Genomic DNA, 16,600 nt, shown 5'->3' with positions numbered 1-16,600 from the left:
CTATATTATTTATTTTTATTTGTTATTCTTTTTTCCCATGAAAGTGGAGTTACCCTTTAAACCTTCACTTGCTTTTCACTTTTTTACAGATATTTTTTTTCTGTTAAACAGAAAAAAAAATATTGTAGTCTCTTTTCTTTTTTTAAACATACTATAAGATTTACTAAACTATTATGTTTAAAGAGGTGCAAATCTTCCAGGCTTCCACAGTGCTTCCTTAGTCTGGACTCTCTGTATTTCTTTCATTAACATAATATTTCAATTATTAGTTATAAAGCCCTCTGCTGCTTGCTTTGTACTGATGTGTAGATCATATTGGATATGAATAGCCAAAATGCAACTTTTCTTTCATTCTGTTTATTTTTGATTAATATTTTTTTTTGTTTTTTGTTTTGTTTTTACAACAGTCATGATTTAGTTATAGCTCCCCCAGGATGTGTCTTTTATATCATCTCTAAACACAAGCAGGAATAAAGTCAACTGGTGTAATTGTCTGCTTTGCTTGTGTTTTCATATTTAGTATATGTGTATGTTTTATAATAGTAGACATGGCTGCTAACATCTTGACCTTGCTAAATTGCAATACATGTACCTCGCGATGACTGAAGCGGGGGGGAAAAAAATGTCAAAGCATTGAAACTGAGCAGTCCCGGGAAATATTATTGTTGTAATATATACTGTGCTGCACGTTAAAACAAACAGTATTTTGACAGAGGAAATTATTCATTAAAATGGGTAGCACATTTATCAAACCTTCAGAGAATAACTCCTGGAATATGTACGCTTGATCTCTCACATTTTCATTTCCAGGGCAATACGTGAAGACTGTCATTAGCTTTGTATTGTTACCAGCAAACACTATATAGGTTTATCCCATAATATAAAGTATAGTTTTACCCCATAAAAAAATCTAGAGCAGTCCCTGTACACTCCACGTCAGTCCTCGGCTGTTCCATCCTTCCCTGTTAAGGCTGGGAGTAGCAATGGTAAATGGAAATGTCATCATGCAAGACAAATTTATTACGAGTAATTTAATGTTATGACTAAAACAATTCCAAATGTCCCCGAGCAGTTAGTTGGCTTAAACAGAGAAACAAAGGCTGTGATTAAATACGAGCACATCCTGCAAGATCCAAATATACACATGCATGCTTCACAAAATCCAAATCATTTAGATACAAATGTGTGAAAATTTGCGTAGAGCAAAAAACAATTACAGTTGATTAGAATATTAACCAGATTGGAAATTTTGGGGACAATCCCTTTACTATCTTTTGATTAAAATAAACTATAATAGTTTGGGGTCCATTTTATTTTACATTATTACGTTTATACATTTTTAACCCGCTTTTTTACTAAATAAATAAAATCTTATTATTGCAAAAAAATAAAATCACAGGATTTGCAGGACATCATGGGTTTTCCAAAAAACAGAGCACAGCAAAAGCTGTTTGCTTTCAGACTCTTTCTTTCTAATTAAAAGTCTGCATGATCCCGTATGTTCAAAGCAGACAGAATAGTGGAGGGAGGGAGATGAGTCACCTCTCCAGCTCATTTAACTGTGTGTTAACCTTGAGCTACTGAACTCTGTAAACAACAGGCTTTCTTCATCAAAACAGTTAAAGTGGAAGTAGTATTGTGTATGTATGTGTAATGCCGCGTACACACGAGCGGACTTTTTGACCGGACTGGTCTGACGGACTATCCGACGGACTTTCGGCGGACTTCCAACAGACTTTCCAACAAACAGACTTGCCTACACACGATCACACCAAAGTCCGACGGATTCGTACGTGATGAGGTAAGACCGGACTAAAATAAGGAAGATGATAGCCAGTAGCCAATAGCTGCCCTAGCGTCGGTTTTCGTCCGTCGGACTAGCATACAGGCGAGCGGACTTTTCGATAGGAACTGGGTCCGGCGGAGTTCCAACATAAAGATTTGAAACATGTTCCAAATCTAAAGTCCATCAAATTTTCAACCTAAAAAGTCTGCTGCAGGTCAGATGAAGCCCACACACGGTCGAATTGTCCGCCGGACTCGGTCCGTCAGATCAGTCCGGTCGAAAAGTCCGCTTGTGTGTACGCAGCATAAGACTTGTTGTTTTCAGTTTGGATAGAGTAGGAAAAGCCTCTATCTGGTTATTTTTTGCTGTCTATGTCCCAGTGGAGAGATATCTCTTTAATGTCTGTCCTGGAGATACAACAGGAAATTTGATTTTACAATCACCTCTTGTATCCATGACGTCTCTGAAATTTTTGCTTTCTCTTCCCTTTCTGTTTTAGTGATAATAGGACAGTTACAGGGGTGAATCTCCCCAGCGGGTGGGTACACAGAGAAATAAAAACTTGACAGAGGGTCTAATCCTTCCACACTCTATCTAGAACTTTAAAAAAATACATACACTTTAACAATAGTCTGGAATTAATGTGAACAGGAGCCAGGAATTCTATCAGCTGGCTGGATATGTAAGAAATATGTATATGTGTTATTATATTTCTTATTTACAGTGCCTTGAAAAAGTATTCATACCCCCTGAAATTTTCCCCATTTTGTCATGTTGCAACCAAAAACGTAAATGTATTGTAGCACTAACTCTCGGTGGAGCTGCTAGTTTAAAGCGGGCTGTTACCTTCACTTCCGCCACCTCTATTTCACCGGCACCGGGTCAAGGGTCCCGTTGAGTTTTCCTCCAGACAATGTAGGCACCAGACACTTGAGTATCTTTTCCAATGCTTTAATGAACAGGTAGTAACGGAAGTAGCAGGAAAGAGGTAGAAGGAAAAGCTCAAATACCTTGTCTTAGTATTCTTTAGTACATCATTATGAATTTAACGCTTGTAGCTGAATATACTCCCCTTGTGGGATTCAATCTTTACCAGCCTGGATAGGTTTCTCTCACTCGCCTAGCAGCCAGTGCGTAACACGAACAAAAGTCTCTGCCACAGACTTGTTTGGAGCAAAACCCGTACGATCCTCTGCCACAGGATGAATATCAGACACAGCACTTGAACCTTTAAGCCAACCCAGCAGTACTATGCAGTAAGATTACTTCAGGATGCATCCTCCAACTGAGTCACCAGGCCCCTCTCCAGACCAGCACTCTGCATGATCCTTACATGACAGGACCCCCCTGGGATCTTCTCAGTTATCCAGCTTCTTCACGCAGGATAGACAGCCCAGGACCATTCCTCTGCCGCTGGGTAGGCCCCAGACAGGCTTCTGGGCCCACCCACATGCCACAGCGACGTGGGCCTCCGGATCGGAGGACCACGAGGTGGTACTCCTAACGCATACCTGTCGGCCAGGAGGGCCAGCAGGTGGCTGAAAACGAACCCCTAAACATGGCGTCTGTCCCATAAATACCCTCTCTCAGAATGCAACTCGGAGGACCACCTCCACCGAGTTGTCCCCGGGACAGAGGAGCACCCATACGCTTCAACACATTGCCTTTCCAACACTGGCCCATGGCGACAACGACACCCACCGGCGCAGTGTGAAACTACACGCAACTCAGCCAAGCTGGAACAGAGGCAAATCTAACTTCACCTAACAAGCAACCTACTAAATTTACCTATCAGCAGTAGATTAGAAATCTACCAGCGCTACAGTATTTTATTGGGATTTTTGTGATAGACCAACACAAAGTGGCACATAATCGTGAAGTGGAAGGAAAATTATCGTTTTTCAATTTTTTTTACAAATAAATATGTGGCCTTGCATTTGTATTCATCCCCCGAGTCAATACTTTGTAGAACCACCTTTTGCTGCAATTACAGCTGTAAGTCTTTTGGGGATGTCTCTACTATCTTTCAATAGCTAGAGAGTTACATTTTTGCCCATTCTTCTTTGCAAAATAGCTCAAGCTCTGTCAGATTGGATGGAGAGCGTCTGTGAACAGCAATTTTCAAGTTTTACCTCAGATTCTCAATTGGATTTAGGTCTGGACTTTGACTGGGTCATTTTAACACATGAATATGCTTTTATCTAAACCTCTCTATTGTGGCTCTGGCTGTATGTTTAGGGTGGTTGTCCTGCTGGATGGTGAACCTCAACAACAGTCTCAAGTCTTTGCAGACTCTAATGCCGCGTACACACGGTCGGACTTTTCAGCTACAAAAGTCCGACAGCCTGTCCGACTGTCGACAGACTTTCAATGGACTTTTGGCGGACTTTCGACAGACTTTCTAATGACCGGACTTGCCTACACACGATCACACCAAAGTCCAACGGATTCGTACGTGATGACGTACACCGGACTAAAATAAGGAAGTTGACAGCCAGTAGCCAATAACTGCCCTAGTGTTGGTTTTTGTCCGTCGGACTAGCATACAGACGAGCAGATTTCTGGGTCCGGTGGAGTAACGACGTAAAGATTTGAAGCATGTTCCAAATCTAAAGTCCGTCAGATTTGTGACTGGAAAAGTCCGCTGAAGGTCCGGTGAAGCCCACACACGATTGGATTGTTCGCCGGATTTGGTCTGTCGGCGTCCATCAGACCAGTCCGGTCGAAAAGTCAGACCGTGTGTACGCCCCATTAACAGGTTTTCTTCAAAGATTGTCCTGTATTTAGCTCCATCCATCTTCCCATCAACTCTGACCAGCTTCCCTGTCCCTCTGCTGAAGAAAAGCATCCCCACAACATGATGCTGCCACCACATTTCACGGATGGTGTGTTCAGGGTGATGTACAGTGTTAGTTTTCCATCACACATAGCATTTTGCTTTTAAGACAAAAAGTTTAACGTTGGTCTCATCTGACCAGAGCACCTTCTTCCACATGTTTACTCAAAACAATGCGCTAGTAATAGTAAATGTATCCAACCACTTGGTGTATCAATTCTCCTGTGCAAATATGAGTGCCAACATAACATGTGAATATGCAATAATATAATACATTCATGTGTATTTCTTCTTGTGATAATATAAATTCCGTGCTTGAGTGCAATCAAATATTTAGTTAATGAAAATGTCTGTAAAAAGTTTTAACTTGTTGAGTCTTCACAAATCCTCAAAAATCCGTGCTTTGTATCTATTCACCTCAATGCTCCCCCATAAGAAATATGCTCACCTCACAAAGTGTGACCTCACACTTAAGTTTGGTCAAATAAAGCTTTTTAGTTACCTCGAACTAACAGATCATGCTTTCCTCCTCGTTGATCCATTTATGTGCCTCCATTATGACTTGATATATATGAGAGAAAAAGAGCTCCAAATAGTGCTTATATAGTTTTTAAACAATATTCAATTTTTAAAAAAATGTGCATAGAACTCACATTTAAAAGGTGCTCCAGTGCACCAACTGTATACAGCGTATATCAAATAAAACCACGATGTTGCAGCTACTTTGTACCTCTCCATGAGAGATGCAAAAGCCTCTTGCCAAACAAATCTGCCCCTCCTGCGTTACATCACAGGGTCTCGTGACTCATCAGGTTACAACTTTTTACAGACATTTTCATTAAAGCGGAGTTCCACCCATATAAAATAGAAAGTGTAGCTGCTGACTTTTATTAATCGGACACTCACCTGTCCCACAGTCCAGCAATGCAGGCATACGAAGCCCCGCTCCTCTCTGTGGCGCCAGCATTGTCACTGTGGGCGCCCAGCCTTGGCTTCACAGTTCGAGAGGGAGGGAGGGAGGGGGGAGAGGTGAACTTGCGCCGCGATGCCCCGGGAGAAAGTGGGAGCTGGATCCCTCTAAAAAGAGGGTATCCGCTCCCCCCCCCCCCAAAAAATGACATGCCAAATGTGAGCATGTCAGGGGGTCACCTTCCCTTAAAGCAGAAGTTCAATTTTTGGGTGGAACTCCGCTAAATATTTGATTGTACTCAAGCACAGGATTAATATTATCACAAGAAGAAATACACATGAATGGTGGTACAGGTAGCTGTGTGAGACGCCAGTAATGGGCATCTCTTTGTACACCTGTCCCGGTAGTGATGTCAGATCGGCGCAACCAGAAATGACGATAACCAACCTGGCCATAAGCCACTGCGCATGCGCTGGACCCCTGAACCGCCGCACCGCATCCAATAGGAACAGCAAGGTCATCCAGGTGTCACAAACACACCGCAGAGTGGCCAGATTTGTGGAGTGCACGACTAATAGTTGTCCTGTGGACAGATTCTCCCACCTGAGCTGTGGATCTCTGCAGCTCCTCCAGAGTTACCATGGGCCTCTTGGCTGCTTCTCTGAATAATGCTCTCCTTGCCCGGCCTGTCAGTTTAGGTGGACAGCCATGTCTTGGTAGGTTTGCAGTTGTGCCATACTCTTTCCATTTTCGGATGATGGATTGAACAGTCCTCCGTGAGATGTTCAAAAGCTTGGGATATATTTTTATAACCTAACCCTGCTTTAAACTTCTCCACAACTTTATCCCTGACCTGTCTGGTGTGTTCCTTGGCCTTCATGCTGTTTGTTCACTAAGGTGTTCTAACAAACCTCTGAGGGCTTCACAGAATAGCTGTATTTATTCTGAGATTAAATGACACACAGGTGGACTCTATTAATTAGGTGACTTCTGAAGGCAAGTGGTTCCACTAGATTTTAATTAGGGGTATCAGAGTAAAAGGGGGGGGGGGGGGGGTGAATACAAATGCGCGCCACACTTTTCAGATATTTATTTGTAAAAACTGTTGAAAACAATTTATCATTTTACTTCCACTTCACAATTATGTGCCACTTTGTGTTGATCTATCACATAAAATCCCAATAATATACGTTTACCTTTTTGGTTCTAACTTGACAAAATGTGGAAAATTTCAAGGGGTGTGAATACTTTTTCAAGGCACCGTACCTTACAAAAAAAAAAATACATATATACAAATAAAAATGTTTTGCTTTGTACTGCTCAACATAGTGAAAAATGAAAAGATAAAAAAAACCTATACAGAAGCTGAAGATTCATATTAAAAAGGAATGAAACTGACCACCTCCTTCCAGCAATGAAATGGTTACATCCCTTGCCAGCCGCTACCACCTTCTCTCCAGGCTACTGCCAGGGGCTGAGTTCTTGGTCTCTGGAATGGCTAGCCGGGGATGACATCATCCCATGTTAGTGCACAGAAGTCAGTCATTCTGGCAGAGCCGGAGAGTGCCGGGAAAGCATGCTGAGCTGCGTATGGGCAGCTCGGTATGAATTCAATAAAAGATTGTGAGCAGATAGGTAAGTGTGTCTTATTGCAGAAGAGACATAGAATGTCTCTTCTGCAATAAAGAGTAGCCTGCTCCTAATTTTTAACATTTTAGATTTAGTTCTGTCTTAATACAGATGACCATTGGTGACACGTTGTTTTTATAGGGAATTTGGTCATTCAATGTAATACTTGCAAGGCAAACCTGTCTTCTCCCTACATTGGTAATATAAAATTAATTGCCGACACCCAGAGATGCCAGCACAATTCTTCCAGAGTCCCAGGAGCCCATTATAAAAATAGATTATCGCTCTAGGCAGCTGGTGCTTGTCTCCACTCCATCCTGCCTCCCAAACCCTTCTTACCTTTCAAAGTCACTATTTGCATGGCATGCAGTTTTGAGTTTAGAGGAGCCAAAGGGCTTGAGAAGAGATGTGCAAAAACATAAAATGAATATATATTGCCAGCCTGAGCACTTTGCAGTAGGTAAAGATTTACTTTAATAATAAGAAGCCCCAGTTAGGACAGGACAAGAGTTTCCCCTCCCTACCCAACGCTATAAAAAAAAAAAAAGTGTTTAGCTTGACATACACTTTAATCTAGACTTTGTGAAGTGACAGGAAGAAGACCTTTTGGGCCCTAAGATGCACATTTATGCCACCCATAAGTGGCTTTGTGTTTTTCTTCTTTCAGTAGCATTGTGCTGAATTAAAGACCTAAACTTTCTAACTTTTGACAAACTAGGGATGCCAAAGAGCCAAATAGGGATGCCAAAGAGCTCCTGAATCCTAAATACAAGTAAGAAGGTTAGTGTATTATTTTTCAAGTTAATGCAGACCAATTTCCCATACATAGAAGTATATGAGTAGCCTTTGTATGCCGTTCTGTTAATGAGCAATTCCGGCTCCTAAGTAGCTGCCTATTATACTGACAACTGAGAACAGGTCAGAAAGCGCATGGGAACAGATGTCACCATTCCTCAGACCTCTCCTCCCACACACTTTCTGTATTCTAGGTAGGACCTAAATGTTCTTGTTTTTTGTTAATCCAAGTGTATGTATTCAGTCACAAATTAAAATCCAGGGAGAGATAAGAAGGGGACTACAGCTTCAGCGATGAAAGGGGAAAATCCAAGAACGAAAAAAAAAAACCCTTTACAATAACAACTTCTCAGCTGTCAACGTGCGGACATACCTAGGATTTTTGTTTTTTCCTAAAAATTATTTTAATTAAATAAAATGTAATACTTCAATATCACTTTAAAATGGAACCTGACCGCTTCTAAAAGACCTTCTCCCGCCCCCTTTCCATGCTGCCGTTTTTTTTTTTTTTTAATGGCGTGTACATTGATGTTCTGCTGGTCTTTTCTTGGCATTTGGGAGCTAGCAGAGACCAGCGGCTCACCTGTGTGCAGTGGATTTTGGCACACACATAGCACCAGCTATGGTGGATGGGTACTATAGTGCACCACAGCATTTTTGCGCATATGTGGCAATCCGCCGCACATGCGTACATGTTCCTCAAACTTGCAATTAGTAATACACTGGGATAGCTGTGACATAGCAATCCCAGGAGGCAGCAGAGCCCAGCCTAGGCTGGAAACTCATAGGAGCTGCCTTGCAGCACATATTAAAAAAAGAAAAAGAAATTCTGTAAGGCAAAACAATAACAAGTAAAAACATTCTCGCTGCAACACTCATCTCCTTTCTGGTGCTATCCCTCAAATTACTTCTTCTTCATCATAAGATTTTCTTGGTGTTTCAGGTTTTTATGATGCTGTTTGTCATTCAATCCAGAAGTCTGAGAATCTACAGCAAGTACAGGGCTTTTTGGACTCACCCCTGTGTGAACGTCACTTATAGAACACTATGAAGTGATAAGAGCAGCGCTGCTCTGCGCGAAAATATCCAATCTCCTCAATACAATGTGCAAATAATGCTATACAATGTGTCTAACAATACATACAAAAACCTCATAAACAACTAAGTGCAATATAATAAAGTGCTAGTGCGTCAATTGGTGCAGCAATGTGCAACAATATATCATTGAACGTGCAACAATATATCATTAAAGTGCTTGTGTAGTAAGTCCATAAGGGTTCCCCAAAAAATTGGAAAATGAAATCTCATACAAAAATTGTTCAAAAAACACAAAATTATTTTCAACTAATGCCGCGTACACACGATCGAAATTTCCTTCAGAAAAAACTTGGATGGTTTTTCCGACGGAATTCCATTCAAGCTTGCCTTGCATACAGACGGTCACACAAAAGTTCTCTGAACTTTCGGCCGTCAAGAACGCGGTGACGTACAACACTATGACGAGCCGAGAAAATGAAGTTCAATGCTTCCGAGTATGTCAAATTGTTTCTGAGCATGCGTGATTTTTTGCGCATCCAAATTGCATACAGACAAACGCATTTTCGGATAGGAACTTTTCCCGACCAAAAAATAGAGAACATGCTCTCAATCTTTTGCTGGCTGGAATTCCGTCAGCAAAAGACCGATGGAGCATACACACGGTCGCATTTTCCGACAAAAAGCTCTTATCTGAGTTTTGCTGGCAGCATTTCTGATCGCGTGTACGCGGTATTAGAATGTGTACTCCAAACTGTTCTGTAGTAGAGTCCCCAACTCCTTCACCACTCGCACTAAAATGGACTCACCAGATGAATATGCTGGTAAGATTATAAATCAGCAAACAAAACACAGTCTTTCTCCACGAATCCCCGACTGCAACTCTCTTTCCTTACTGGTCTCTCAGTCAGACTTCCATCTCACAGGTCACAGCCTGTAATGTGGGAAACAAAGAGAAGGCAGACAAGCCATAGACCGCGAGTGTGAACCAGCCTTCGCAATGTCTTTGGCATCCCCGCTCCACCCTGCGTACGTTTCGTCGTGTGCCGTCTTCAAGGCACGGCACATATATCTGCGGCGCTGCTACTTTTTGATACATTACTTATGGAAGACTGGCTGGCTGTAATCCAGGCCACTTGATAAACGATGAGTCACTGCAAAAAGTAATCAATTTGCATGTTTAAAGTGGTTGTAAAAGCTAAAGGTTTTTACCTTAATGGTAAAAAAAACTTTTTAGGTGCAGCTCCCCTCCCAAATACTTATCTGAGCCCCATCACGGTCCATCGACGCTGCTCTCTCTCTCCCTCCTCACTGGACTCAGTGAGAGCAGCGGGAGCCATTGGCTCCTGCTGCTGTCTATCAAATCCAGTGATGAGGGAAGGGGGGTGGGGTCGAGCCGTACTGTGTGTGTCAATAGATGCACACAGTGTTGATCGGAATTGAGTCTACACAAGTGCCCCAAACAAGCAAGCCTACGGGGAGGGGGGGTTGTGTACTTGAAGGAAGGAGAAGTCATAGGGACCCCAGAAGAGAAAGATGGGGGCTGCCGATGTGTACACCCCCTTATGACGTAGCAAGACACATGGGGTGTATTAAAATTTATGAATGGGAAAGTACTCTCCCGGAAAAGCTGCTGAGAGTGGGTGATGCGGGGACGGGAGCCTACGGAAAGGACCAACGGCACACAGAGCATGCCGTGAATCGCAGTAACAATGCACATGCTTTCAGAAGATAGAGCCAGCAACTCAGATGATCCTTAATCCATTTTAACAATGTGCATGCGTTAGTGATGTCATTGGATTTAAGATCACTCAGTTTCAGCTAAACAGCACAGGTTTTCCAGATTTTAAAACCAGCACCATGTACATTGTATTAAAGTGTTTGTTACCCCAGCATTTCATATTCCTGATATGTGCCTGCTGTACCATTTACTTGTATGAAAAGTATCCTGTTCTCTTTGTATTGCTTCCTTTATGTGAAATACCTGGTATTCCTGCCAGTCGCTCTTCTTTCCTAGTAGAAACTGACCACACTAAGCAGGAGAACACAACGTGGTCAGTTCTCTAGCTGTGCTGGGAACTCAGTGTGCTTTTCTCCAATGATCAGACTCGTCCTGACCCTTGCACAGCTATTCCCTGGAAAGTTCAGTGTGCTGTTGTTTATCCTCCCCTAGGTCTCATGCAGCTGAGAACAGAGGGAATGTTATCAGTTATAAAAAAAGAAAAAGGGTATTCAAAACGTTTTTTTGTTTTTTTTTATTTATACACAAATGTTTTGCCCTTCATTTCAATTTTAAACCGAATGGGTTGTTTACAAAGTGATAGATTACAATCACTTAAATATTGATTTCAATAGAGGTAATTATAGAAGTTGCGTTTACTACTACTATAGCTATTAAAAAAAAGTATGTTTTAAAATGTCATATTTTTGCTCTGGCCATATTGAATAAGTAAATAAAATATATAGAATTTCACTATACACTCCATTTTATAGTCTTTTCCTTTGTACACACATTCTACTATATGTAAGCAGTGTGTGCTGTGCAGTTTTTGCCTTGATTATGAGCAGATCCATAGCTAATGCTGGCCAAACACATGGACAATTTTCTAGCCATATCAACCACTTTTATTCACATTCTAAATAAAACAAAAAATGAACTGACCCAGGCAACATATAACCTAGGGTGCTTATATCCTTTTGATCACTTTTATGATGTAAAGTGGTTAAAGTTGCTAACAATTTGTGTATGACCACAATAAGACCATGCTGGCTAAATATATTGCTCAATGTCTGCTAAACTAAGAGAAAGTTTTTGATTAGCCTACTGATGTACTGCACCCTGTTCATACATGGATGCATCAGGTAAAGTACATATACATAACTTTTATCATATGAACAACATTTATGGAACTCGTTGCAGATTACAACCAGCTCATAGCAATCACCCTTAAAGGGTAACTTCACTTATATATACAAAACATACTCCGCTTTTAATTTTAATATAGCAAATAAAAAAAAATAATATAGCGTATAGAATTGCTACACAAGCCATATTGCAATTTATTGTTATTAAAATGTATCTTTCCTTTATAAACAGCAGCACTATCATTTTCTGTAAAATTCAATGCATTATGGAAAACTTGGAGGCATTCTGTACATAATTATTATTATACAGGATTTATATAGTGCTGACAATTTTGTGCAGCGCTATACAACATGAGTGCAGACAGTAGAGTTACAATACAATTCAATACAGGAGGAATCAGAGGGCCCTGCTCGTTAGAGCTTACAATCTAAAAGGAAGAGTGAAGTGATACAAAAGGTAATAACTGTGGGGGATGAACTGATGGAGAAAATAAATGTATAGTTGGTAGGTGGGGTAGAAAAGGCTTCTCGGAAAAGATGAGTTTTCAGGGATCGTCTAAAAGCAAACAGAGTAGGAGACAGTCAGATAGATTGGGGTAGGGAGTTCCATATCATGGGAGAGGTTCGGGAAAAGCCCTGGAGGTGAGCAAGGGAGGAGGTGACGAGGGGGCTAGAGAGCAGGAGGTCTTGGGAGTAACGTAGAGAATGTTTTGGTTGGAGATAACAAGGGAGTGGATTAGGAGCTTTGTTGTGTCATTGGTTAGGAAGGGGCATATTTTGGAGATGTTGCGGAGGTTGAGGCGGCAAGATTTGGACAATGATTGGATGTGGGGCCAGAGTCCAGGATTACACCTAGAACCTTGGCATACAAGGATGGGTTGATAGTTGTGCCATCAATCTTAGCAAGGAAATCAGGGGAAGAGGCACGTGGGGGAGAAAATATTATGAGCTCAGTACATAGTTGGTGTATAAAGCACCCCCAGAAATCTCCTTTTCTGCTTGGGCTCTGCACTAAGATACAAATCAGGTTTTAGGCATCCTCTGCAACAAAAATGTCATTATTGGTGAGATGCTCCCTGAGGGTTAATCACTTCTAAAGGGATGCAGACACTGCAGATTTTCTCATCAGAATATAAAAAAGTGCACCGGCTGATTAAAATGAATTAGTCACTCCCATTGAGAATCACTGTCCAAAGACATAGTGGAGCAAACAGCTATTCCTTCAAACCAGAACAGCTAGGAATCTGCTACAAAGTTTATTAAAATTGCTACAAGGTACATTGATCACCCAGAGGGGATTATTTTTATCTCAGATGAACCAGTCAAAATGAAAGCTGTGGTTAGCCCCTTCAGCACCCTCCGCCTGACATAGTTTGATCTGAAAACTGAAGGATCCAGGTGAAAAATTCCAACCAGATGTAGTCACTGCTCAGGTATTCTGACAGCTGCAGGTGACAGATGTCTGCAAGTAACATCCAAACGTGAATCTGAAGTTTGAAGCAACACCTCAAAGTATTAGAGTCCAAAATATAGTTTTATTTCAAACATATAGTGGGTACAACTGCCAGTGCTTTTTGGGGACCATGCATTGGCATCAGCGCTAAACATATTCTCATATGCATTGAAGGATATTTGATAGTAATGTATACAGTATGTATAAATAGTGATCTTGTGTATGTGTGAATCCACTCATATACAGTAGAAGCAATGCAAATAATTGATATAAATATCAGTTGTTTTCTATCAAGCTTATAAATAAGATCAGGTCTAAGGCTGGCCATATACGGAACAATTATTGGCTGATCACTGCTGAATTGGTTGAAATATGAGCTGTGCCCTGCTTGACCACCCAGCTTGACCAACACTTTCCTGGAAGATTTTAGCCCGTTCATGACTAAGCCATTTTCTACTATTCAGCACTGCGCTATTTTAACTGGTAATTGCACGGTCATTCAACGCTGTATCCAAATGAAATTTCTATCATTTTTTTTCACTCAAATAGAGCTTTCTTTTGGTGGTATTTGATTACCACTGGGTTTTTTATTTTTTGTGCTGTAAATGAAAAGAGACTGAAAATTTTGAAAAAAAAAAAAATTATTTACTCTGCTATAAAACATATCCAATAAAAAAATTAAACAAAGACAAATTTCTTCATAAATTTAGGCCAATATGTATTCTGCTACATGCCTTTGGTAAAAAAAAATCCCATTAAGGGCACTTTTCACACTGAAGCATCGCTTTTTGGCCGCTTGCAGGGAGCTTTTAACCCCCACTAGTGGCCGAAAAAATGCCGTCGCTGCCCATTGATTTCATTGGGCAGGGCTCTTTAGGAGCGGTGTATACACTGCTCCTACAGTGTCTCAAAGATGCTGCAGGACTTTTTTTAGCGTTCTTTGGGCGTCCCTCGGGCTTTCACACTGGAGTGAAAGGAGAAGTGCTTTACAATCATTATTTTTAGCGCTATAGCGCCTGTAAAGTGCCTCAGAGTGAAAGTAGCCTGAGTGTATATTGGTTTGTGTGAAAGTTAAAAGGTCTACAAACGATAGTTTATATACTGGAATGTTTATTTATTTTTATACTAGTAATGGTGGTGATCAGCTTTATAGTGGGACTGTGTTAGTGACATGCCGGAAGTGGTGTAGGAGGAGGTGGACCAGAGAAAAGATGGCGGCCAAGGAACCTGACTGGCAGCAGTTTGACTGTGCTGACGGTGCGAATTGCCTCACATATGATGAAGCTATTATTGCCCAGCAGAACCGCATACAGCAAGAGATTGCTGGATGGACTTCACTACTTTCAGATGAGTTGGACCTTTCTGTACTGTCACTGACATCACCAGTGACACTATACAGTGATCAGTGCTTATAATATACACTATCACTTTACTAATGACACTGGCTGAGAATGTGTTAACATTTTGATACAATCAAAGGGTTAACTGTATGCCTAACAATGTTTACTGCATTCTGTTTTTACTAAGCAACATGCCAGTTTTTGCAGGGAGAAAAAAAACAGCACATTGTTGCTGTCTGTAGAGAGTACCTGTGTTGTTTACCAACACAGGGCTCTCTTCTGTCATTCGCTCAGCCAACCAATCAGCAGGTCCCAGCCATAAATCATTGGCAAGGTCCCACTTATCAGTATGTGCAGGAGCAAATGACAGCACAGCTAGGGTGGAAGCCGTGTGCGCACCCCCTACCCCAAACTACAAAATCAGGTACATGTACGTGATCCAGCTCTGCAGGGTGTATAGATGCGGTGGGCGGTTATGAAGCGATAAAATTACAAAATTGAAGGAGCATTCTAGCAGGCAATTAAATAAATATGAAACACATTAACCCCTTCAGATCTACGCTATAGTCGAATGACGGTTACAGCACAGAACTACCTTGCTGGGAGTCCATCAATAGATGTCCTCCCCTTTGCACGCTTCCCGCATGCCCCCTGCAGGACGTGCGCTGTGATTGCCAAGTCAATGAGACTCGGGTGATCACAGATCAGAGTAAGGGGTCGATCCCGGCCCCTTACCACGTCAGCCAATGACAGCCGATCACGTGATGTAAACAGAAGATCGATAATAGTTTGTTTTTTCTTCTCATGCTGACAGCATGAGGAGAAAAAAAGCCAATCACCAGCTTCTGTTGAAGGCACATCGGTCCCGAAGAGGAAGAGGCACAGTCGCCTCATCTGTGCCCACCAGTACCACCTGCCAGTGCCACCTACCAATGCCATGAATCAGTGCCCACCAGTACATAACAGTGCCAGCAATCAGTGCCACCTATCAATGCCCACGAGTGCCACCTATCATTGTCCACCAGTGGTGCCAATCAGTGCCACCTAGCAGTGCTGCTTTACCAGGGTCACCTACCAGTGCCGTTCAGTGCTCATCACTGCCACTCATCAGTGCACATCACTGCCAGCTATCAGTGCCACCTATTAGTGCCCTTCAGTGCCGCCCATCAGTGCCGCCTCATCATTGCCCACCAGTGCCACTTATTAGTGCCCATCAGTGCTGCCTTATCAGTGCCCGTCAGTGCAGCCTATCAGTGCCCATCAGTGCAGCCTCATCAGCGTACATCAATTAAGGAGAAAAATTACCTGTTTTCAAAATGTATTAACAAAATATTTCGGTCTTTTTAATTAAATAATATTATAATATTAATTTAATATATTTTCAACAAAAAATAAAAAACCCAGAGGTACCAAGATCGGGGTCGCGCCGTGTCCTAGAAACACGGCGCGCCCCCGATCTTGGTAAAGAGCTGATAACGCGGCTCTTTACCCATGTGATTGGCTGTGTCCAATCACAGCCAGTCACATGTAAATGCAAAAGTGCTGTCTATTGGCTCTTCCTGCCTCACACTGACAGAGCGTGTGTCGAGGAGAGCCGATCATCTCCTCACAGGGGAGACCAGCACAGGTAATCAGGGCACTGATCATCAGTGCCCATCAGTGCAGCCTATCAGTGCTGCCTCATCAGTGTTAGCTTTGAGTTGGTGTTGATTGCCTCCGGTTTTGTTATCTATGAACTGGTGGTTTTTTTTTTCTTTTTTTAATGACTTGTAAAAGTGACGCAAATATAAGAACTACCTAAATCTGTCGTATGTGTCGGAACTGTTACCGAAACTGTCACATGGCTTTCATGAAGAAGGCGCAGGTCAACTTAAAGGGACAAAGGGGCCGGAAAAGTGTCATAAATGCTTTATTGACTTCCCCCCAGTGAGTAGACAATACAAGGCAATAG

The sequence above is a fragment of the Aquarana catesbeiana genome, linkage group LG01, assembly GCF_042186555.1.
Source record: "Aquarana catesbeiana isolate 2022-GZ linkage group LG01, ASM4218655v1, whole genome shotgun sequence".
Classification (NCBI taxonomy): Eukaryota; Metazoa; Chordata; class Amphibia; order Anura; family Ranidae; genus Aquarana; species Aquarana catesbeiana.
This window is presented reverse-complemented; position numbering follows the sequence as displayed.